The sequence below is a fragment of the Pseudorca crassidens genome, chromosome 3 (assembly GCF_039906515.1).
Source record: "Pseudorca crassidens isolate mPseCra1 chromosome 3, mPseCra1.hap1, whole genome shotgun sequence".
Taxonomy (NCBI): domain Eukaryota; kingdom Metazoa; phylum Chordata; class Mammalia; order Artiodactyla; family Delphinidae; genus Pseudorca; species Pseudorca crassidens.
Window position 1 is genome coordinate 30552048 of NC_090298.1, and position 9638 is coordinate 30561685.

Here is a 9638-nt window from a genome sequence, read left to right on the forward strand (position 1 = left end):
GAAATTGACAGTAACACAATCATAGTAGGGGACTTTAATACCCCACTTTCACCAATGGACAGATCATCCAAAATGAAAATAAATAAGGAAACACAAGCTTTAAATGACACATTAAACAAGATGGACTTAATTGATATTTATAGGACATTCCATCCCAAAACAACAGAATACACATTTTTCTCAAGTGCTCATGGAACATTCTCCAGGACAGATTATATCTTGGGTCACAACTCAAGCCTTGGTAAATTTGAGAAAATTGAAATCAGGTATTAATTATCTTTTCTGACCACAACACTATAAGACTAAATATCAATTACAGGGAAAAAAGCTGTAAAAAATACAAACACATGGAGGCTAAACAATACATTACTAAATAACCAAGAAATCACTGAGGAAATCAAAAAATACCTAGAAACAAATGACGATGAAAACACAACGACCCAAAACCTATGTGATGCAGCAAAAGCAATTCTAAGAGGGAAGTTTATAACAATACAATCTTACCTCAAGAAAGAAGGAAAATCTCAAATAAACAACCGAACCTTACACCTATAGCAATTAGGAAAAGAAGAACAATAAAACCCCAAAGTTAGCAGAAGGAAAGAAATCATAAAGATCAGATCAGAAATAAATGAAAAAGAAATGAAGGAAACAATAGCTAAGATCAATAAAACTAAAGGCTGGTTCTTTCAGAAGATAAACAACGTTGATAAAGCACTAGCCAGACTCATCAAGAAAGAAAGGGAGAAGACTCAAATCAACAGAATTTGAAATGAAAAAGGAGAAGTAACAACTGACACTGCAGAAATACAAAGGATCATGAGAGATTACTACAAGCAACTATATGCCAATAAAATGGACAACCTGGAAGAAATGGACAAATTCTTAGAAAAGCACAACATTCCGAGACTCAACCAGGAAGAAATAGAAAATATAAATAGACCAATCACAAGCACTGAAATTGAAAGTGTGATTAAAAATCTTCCAACAAACAAAAGCCCAGGACCAGATGGCTTCATAGGCGAATTCTTCTCTAAAAAACATATAGAGAAGAGCTAACACCTACCCTTCTCAAACTCTTCCAAAATATAGCAGAGGGAGGAACACTCCCAAACTCATTCTATGAGGCCACCATCACCCTGATACCAAAACCAGACAAAGATGTCACAAAAAAAGAAAACTACAGGCCAATATCACTGATGAACATAGATGCAAAAATCCTCAACAAAATACTAGCAAACAGAATCCAACAGCACATTAAAAGGATCATACACAATGATCAAGTGGGATTTATCCCAGGAATGTAAGGATTCTTCAATATACGCAAATAAATCAATGTGATAAACCATATTAACAAATTGAAGGAGAAAAACCATATGATCATCTCAGTAGATGCAGAAAAAGCTTTTGACAAAATTCAACACCCATTTATGATAAAAACCCTCCAGAAAGTAGGCATAGAGGGAACTTACCTCAACATAATAAAGGCTATATATGACAAACTCACAACCAACATCGTTCTCAATGGTGAAAAACTGAAACCATTTCCTCTAAGATCAGGAAAAAGACAAGGTTGTCCACTCTCACCACTATTATTCAACATAGTTTTGGAAGTTTTAGCCATAGCAATCAGAGAAGAAAAAGAAATAAAAGGAATACAAATCGGAAAAGAAGAAGTAAAGCTGTCACTGTTTGCAGATGACATGATACTAAATCTAGAGAATCCTAAAAATGCTACCAGAAAACTACTAGAGCTAATCAATGAATTTGGTAAAGTAGCAGGATACAAAATTAATGCACAGAAATCTATTGCATTCATATACACCAATGATGAAAAATCTGAAAGAGAAATTAAGGAAACATTCCCATTTACCATTGCAACAAAAAGTATAAAATACCTAGGAATAAACATACCTAAGGAGACAAAAGACATGTATGCAGAAGACTGTAAGACACTGATGAAAGAAATTAAAGATGATAAAAACAGATGGAGAGATATACATGTTCTTGGATTGGAAGAATCAACATTGTGAAAATGACTACCCAAAACAATCTACAGATTCAGTGCAATCCCTATCAAACTACCAATGGCATTTTTCACAGAACTAGAACAACAAATTCACAATTTGTATGGAAACACAAAATACCCCGAATAGTCAAAGCAATCTTGAGAAAGAAAAACAGAGCTGGAGGAATCAGGCTCCCAGACTTCAGACTATACTACAAAGCTACAGTAATCAAGACAGTATGGTACTGGCACAAAAACAGAAAGATAGATCAATGGAACAGGATAGAAAGCCCAGAGATAGACCCACACACATATGGTCACCTTATCTTTGATAAAGGAGGCAAGACTATACAATGGAGAAAAGACAGCCTCTTCAATAAGTGGTGGTGTGAAAACTGGACAGCTACATGTAAAAGAATGAAATTAGAAATCTCTGTAACACCATACACAAAAATAAACTCAAAATGGACTAAAGACCTAAATGTAAGGCCAGAAACTATCAAACTCTTAGAGGAAAACATAAGCAGAACACTCTATGATATAAATCACAGCAAGATCCTTTTTGACCCACCTCCTAGAGAAATGGAAATAAAAACAAAAATAAACAAATGTTACCTAATGAATTTTTTTTTTTTTTTTTTTTTTTTGTGGTACGTGGGCCTCTCACTGTTGTGGCCTCTCCCGTTGTGGAGCACAGGCTCTGGACGAGCAGGCTCAGCAGCCATGGCTCACGGGTCCTGCCGCTCCACGGCATGTGGGATCTTCCCAGACCTGGGCACGAACCCGTGTCCCCTGCATTGGCAGGCAGTCTCTCAACCACTGCGCCACCAGGGAAGCCCCCTAATGAAATTTAAAAGCTTTTGCACAGCAAAGTAAACTGTGAGCAAGACGAAAAGATAACCTTCAGAATGGGAGCAAATATTTGCAAACGAAGCAACTGACAAAGGATTAATCTCCAAAATTTACAAGCAACTCATGTAGCTCAATCAAAAAAACAAACAACCCAATCCAAAAATGGGCAGAAGACCTAAATAGACATTTCCCCAAAGAAGATATACAGATTGCCAACAAACACATGAAAGGATGCTCAACAACACTAATCATCAGAGAAATGCATGTCAAAACTACAATGAGATATCACCTCACACTGGTCAGAATGGCCATCATCAAAAAATCTATAAACAATAAATGCTGGAAAGCGTTTGGAGAAAAGGGAACCCTCTTGCACTGTTGGTGGGAATGTAAATTGATACAGCCACTATGGAGAACCATATGGAGGTTCCTTAAAAAACTAAAAATAGAACTACCATATGACCCAGCAATCCCACTATTGGGCATATACCCTGAGACAACCATAATTCAAAAAGAGTCATGTACCACAATGTCCATTGCATCACTATTTACAGTAGCCAGGACATGGAAGCAACCTAACTATCCACTGACAGATGAATGGATAAAGAAGATGTGGCACATATATACATATATACAACCGAATATTACTCAGCCATAAAAAGAAACGAAATTGAGTTATTTGTAATGAGGTGGATGGACCTAGAGTCTGTCATACAAAGTGAAGTAAGTCAGAAAGCGAAAAATAAATAACGTATGCTAAGACATATATATGGAATCTAAAAAAAAGATTCTGATGAACCTAGGGGCAGGACAGGAATAAAGACGCAGCCATAGAGAATGGACTTGAGGAGACATGGAGGGGGAGGGGTAAGCTGGGACGAAGTGGGAGAGTGGCATGGACATATATACACTACCAAATGTAAAATAGATAGCTATTGGGAAGCAGCTGCATAGCACAGGGAGATCAGCTCGGTGCTTTGTGACCACTTAGAGGGGTGGGTTAGGGAGGGTGGGAGGGAGACGCAAGAGGGAGGGGATATGGAGATATATGTGTACATACAGCTGATTCACTTTGTTATACGGCAGAAACTAACACAATATTGTAAAGCAATTATACTTCAATAAAGATGTTTTAAAAAAGACAGTGCAGGGCTCCCTAAGACTAAGAATTGGCAAACTAGGCTGGTAGGCCCCTTGCCTGAATTTATAAAAAAAATTTTATTGGAACGATTTAAAAAAAGAAAGCAATAGACCGACTGATGGACGGACGGCTGCCCGGGACAGAAAGGCTAAATTGATTACCCACCCAGCACAGCATCTTACACGAAAAGCATAGCACTTCCTAGAGGAATATGAGCATAACAGGAAGGTTTCATTGACTCTGAATTAAACTTTTAACCTGTCCCCTGAACAGCTACAGGATTTGGAAGCTGAATCAATGTTATCAGATGAGTTAGAATTCAAACCAGAGCTCCTGTTACAGTTTGTTCAGAATACGTCCATCCCACTGGGACAGGGACTAGTAGAATCAGAAGCTAAAGACATTACTTGCTTGTTCCTCCTTCCAGTGACTGAGGCCTCAGAATGAAGTTGGCTAATGTTTCCAGATAATACTCTAAATATACTAACTCCTCCAAGGAGGTTCCTTACTGAGCTGTGTTGAGAAGCCTTCAGGTGAATGTGGGTCCAGACAGAGAAGAGACGAGGGCTCAGATTGTACAGAAGCCTCCGGAGTCTTTGTCCACTCCAGAGTCTCTTAGCTTGTTGCAAGATCTATAGCCAAGTGATAGCACTTCTTTTATTCTTCTTAACCTACCAAGAGTCTGGGCTCTTCAGCTGAACACTTCGTGTTTGTACAAGATGAGGCAAAGGATTCAGGGAATGATTTCTTCTCCAGTGAGAGCACAGACAGTAGCATTCCATGGATCCTCCGGGTTCAGGAGTTGGCCCATGACAGTTTGATTGCTGCTACTCATGCACAACTGGCAAAGAATGTGCAAACCAGCAGCGATGGAGAAATGTCCTCCTTGGTTCTGATGATGGGCAACCCCAAGATTCTGGGCCCCTTCCTCAAATGGAGAAGCAGCTAAGTGTACAGTTGAAGGCTGTGACCAGACATTTGTGTGGCCAGCTCACTTTAAGTACCACCTCAAAACTGATTGAGGGCTTCCCTGGTGGCGCAGTGGTTGAGAGTCCGCCTGCTGATGCAGGGGACACGGGTTTGTGCCCCGGTCCGAGAAGATCCCACATGGCGCGGAGTGGCTGGGCCCGTGAGCCATGGCCGCTGAGCCTGCGTGTCCGGAGCCTGTGCTCCGCAACAGGAGAGGCCACAACAGTGAGAGGCCCGCGTACCGCAAAAAAAGAAAACAAAAAACTGATCGAAATGACGCTCCTTTATCTGCCCTGCAGCAGGTTGTGGGAAAAGCTTCTATGTGCTGCAGAGGCTGAAGGGGCACATGAGGACCCACAATGGGGAGAAGCCCTTTATGTGTCCTGAGTCTAACTGTGGTAAGCAGTTCACTACAGCTGGAAACCTGAAGAACCACCTGCGCGTCCACACAGGAGAGAAACCTTTCCTTTGTGAAGCCGAAGGATGCGGCAGTTCCTTTGGTGAGTATTCTAGTCTTCCAAAACATCTGGTGTTTCAGTCAGGAGAGAAGCCACATCAGTGTTAAGTCCGTGGGAAGACCTTCTCTCAGAGTGGGAGCAGGAATGTGCATGTGAGAAAGCATCACTTGCAGATGGGAGCAGCTGGGAGTCAAGAGCAGGAACAAACTGATGAGCCACTAATGGGCAGTAGTTTGCTCGAAGAGCCTTCAGTAACCAGTAAAAACCTGGTGTCTGAATTCTCAGCCCAGCCTTGGTGGAGAGTCCTTGAAACTACCGAATACCGATTCTATCCTAGGAGTTGATGATGAGGTGCTCACTGAAGGATCCCCATGTCCTCTGTCTTCAGTGCCTGATGTGACACATCATTTGGTGACCATGCAGTCATGGAGGCACCCATGTGAGGTTTCTGTCTCAACTGCCATAGATCCACAGGAGTCACTAAACCAAGGAGATCTAACTGACAGACATGAGCATGGGCGCTGACTTCTCTGATCCCAGAGCGCATGTAGTGGGAACAGGACGCTTATGGCTCACAGTCTGCCAGAACCAAAATTAATCTGTGAAGGACAAGACCCCACTTTTGCCTCTGTTCATCTTTCCTGGCCTAGAAGATGAATGTAGGAGAGCTTCTCTTCGACTACCATCTAATTCAGTCAAGGAAGAAGCAGTGAATGTGGGCTGGGTCACTGTACCTACCTCTCTTCCCACTGCAAAATTTTGGGATAGGCTTATCCCAAAAGTGAATCTGATTATGTGTTGGCTGAAGTTTCTCAGTAAGACTGTTGAGGGAAGGTTTTCCTTTGAAGAGCTTTCATCGCAGACTGAGCTGTCTTTTCACATGCGTGAACTAAATCCTGCCACCAACCATAAAACTTCACCAAGAAGTTGAGCTTTCAAGATGCCTTGTTGCTTTGTAGAAAGGAGTGATGTCAGTTCTGTTGTGACATTCTCCCTTTAGCAACCTGAGTAAGAGACTCTCTGTCACTGGTCTGCAAAAACATTAATTACTTCAATTCCTGCTTGCTCCAGGCTGAGGTACTATCTTGTCCTAAACACCTCTACTTGGCCACTTTGCTTTCTTTGTTTATGGAACATACAGTAGCATGTTTAGAGGTTGTTTGATTTTGCTTTTTGGGTTTTTTTTTTTAAGTTAAAAATCACATGATTCAGAGGTTCAATTGTTTTTCCTTTAAAAAAAAAAACAAAACGAAACAGCCAGTCCAAAAAAAGGAAAAGCAATATATACATCAAGTTGACTTTGTACCTGTGATCTGATCCTAATATTTCCTGTGGCTATTACTTTCAGATGATGTACCTCATCCATTAAAGTTCTCAACTCACAAGAAGCAAATGCCTATCTTTTTAGAAGTTATATATCAGAGATGGTTTCTCAAAGAGGAGTTAACTTTTTAAAAAAATTTTTTCCAAAACACTAACTTTCCAAATGGACTCTCTTTCCCCAGTAGCTGTCAAGGAACACATGGTGAGTCTCCAAGTTCACAACCAGCCCAGACTCTTTACTTGCCTAAAAATGAAGATCCCAAGAATCACAACTAGATAGAGAAGACCTGTGGTCCTTCTTCCTGAAATGTCCTTGCCTAACCTCTTGGCTTGGATATCCCCTCTTCATCTTTCAGAGCCTTTGTGTTCTTGCATCTCCAATAGCCCCAGGTGGAATTAGCTGCTTTGTCTTCTGTTTCCATAGCACTTGAGTTATGTCCCTGTTTCAGCACTTGCTATCTACTATTTGAATCTGGTTATATGGCTGTCTCCTCAACTAAACTGAGTTCTTCAAGGTTAGGGCCAGAGTGGTCAGTCCTCTGGGTGATGCAAGGATAATGTGGGTGTGGAATCACAAAACAGGAGCCAGGGAGAACAAAGTTTGATAGGGAGAGTGGGAGGCACAGTCCAGAGTAACTCCTCACGCCAACCTTCACCTGCAGTGACTTTTTCCTTTTAATCTGTTCAGTTTTAATGCAGAAGGTTAAAGGCGTAAGGTTCAGGGCCAAAATATTTACCAATTTTAGTAAGATAATTTTCTTGTACAAAAATCAAGGTAATCTAAGGTTTATCTCCAACTGTGCCTTTAACCCAGGCTGACTCATCACACATTGTGTAACCAGCACTAGCACTCAGTAAAATTGAAAGCTAGGTCCCATGCTTCCTCTTCCAGCAACTGTCTTCCACCCTTTCACTTTGCTTTTCCTGAATTTGTTCTTTGCTCCCACAACCTGCCACACGCCCATCTCAGTTTATCACACTAGGACTTCCTGATTTTTTTCCACTGGAAATCACTGGGACTGAAGCCTGGTCCATTATCAGGCTTCATAATGCATCTCTGCAACTCAAATCCCACATCTCAGTGATTTGGAGGAAAGCTGAAGAGATGGCATTGCTCTTCTCCTCAGAAGAGTCGAGGCAGGTATGCGTGGCCTCACATAGAACATGGAGCCCCACCAGGAAGGCTCCATGAGTTGCCGGGTCTCATTATGTGGTACTTATAATGCCCTCATCTGAGTGGACAGTCATCCCAGTGAGCTACTAGGTGGGATAACCCATCTGTATCAGCCACCAAAGAGGATCCTAATAAGGAAAACAACTCTGCAGATATGAGACACTGTAAGACTGAATTCTCTACTTTCTATTCTTCACTCAGATTAGGAAGAAACACCCCTTCATGATCAGAAAGAGGGTCCCCTCCTCAACCTTAATTAGGCTCCCTCTACTGGGTGGGGGCATGTGGAATGTCATGAATGACATCAAATGCAGAGGCCCAGTTTGGGAATTATTGTGAATGATTCGTATGGTCCTTCCCAGAGGTCTCTGCTCTCATCTGGTGAATCATTCAGGTTTTAGTACAGACAAGGAAATCTCTCTAGTTATTTTTTTCATTTTAAAATTATTTTTAATTGTGGTAAGAGACATACAACGTAAAATTTACCGTCTTAACCATTTTTTAAAAAAATTAAGTAGAGTTGGGACTTCCCTGGCGGTGCAGTGGTTAGCAATCCACCTGCCAATGCAAGGGACACGGGTTCAAGCCCTGGTCCGGGAAGATCCCACATGTCACGGAGGAACTGAGCCTGTGTGCCACAACTACCGAGCCTGCACTCTAGAGCCCATGAGCCACAACTACTGAAGCCCGCGTGTATGGATCCTGTGCTCCACAACAAGAGAGGCCAGCGCAGTGAGAGGTCCGCACACCAGAACGAGGAGTGACCCCCGCTCACCGCAACTAGAGAAAAGCCTGTGCGCAGCAGCGAAGACCCAACACAGCCAAAAATAAATAAATAAATTTTAAAAATGTAAGTAGAGTTGATTTACGACGTTGTGTTAGTTTCTGGTGTATAACAAAGTGATTCAGTCATATATATATGTATGTATAAATATATATTCTTTTTCAGATTCTTTTCCATTACAGGTTATTACAAGATAGTGAATATAGCTCTCTGTGCTATGTAGTAGGACCTTGTTGTTTAACTATTTTATATAAAGTAATGTGTATCTATTCATCCCAAGCTCCTAATTGATCCCTCCCTACCCCTTTCCTCTTTGGTAACCATAGTTTGTTTTCTATGTCTTTAACCATTTTTAACTGTACAGTTCAGTGGTATTAAGTACATTTACATTGTCGTATAACCACCATCACCATCCATCTCCAGAACTCTTTTCATTTTGCAAAACTGACACTCTGTACCCATTAAGCAATACTACCCCAAACTCCCTCTTTCCAGTTCCTGGGAATCACCATTCTATTTTTTATCGCTTTGAATTTGATTACCTTAGGTACCTCACATAAATTGAATCATGTAGTATTTCACTCAATGTAATATCCTTGAGGTTCATCCATGTTGTAGCATGTGTCAGAATTTTCTTCCTTTTTAAGTCTGAATAATATTCCAGTGTCTGTATATACCACAGTTTGTTTATCCATTTGTCTGTTGATGGACACTTAGATTGCTTCCACCCCTTGGCTATTGTGCATAATGCTATAAATATGGGTATACAAGTCTCTCTTCAAGTCCCTGCTTTCAATTCTTTTGGGTACATATGCAGAAGTGGAATTGCTGGATAACATGATAATTCTATTTTTAATTATTTGAGGACCTACCATACTGTTTTCCATAGCAGCTGTACCATTTTACATTCCCCAAAACAGTGTGAAAAT

The 9638-nt window shown here is 40.9% G+C and overlaps 1 pseudogene; it reads left to right on the top strand.

Annotated features, from left to right (window-relative positions):
* The first annotated feature begins 4534 nt into the window (after nt 1–4534).
* Nucleotides 4535–5953, top strand: LOC137220962 (zinc finger protein 410-like; annotated as a pseudogene).
* The last annotated feature ends 3685 nt before the right edge of the window (nt 5954–9638 follow it).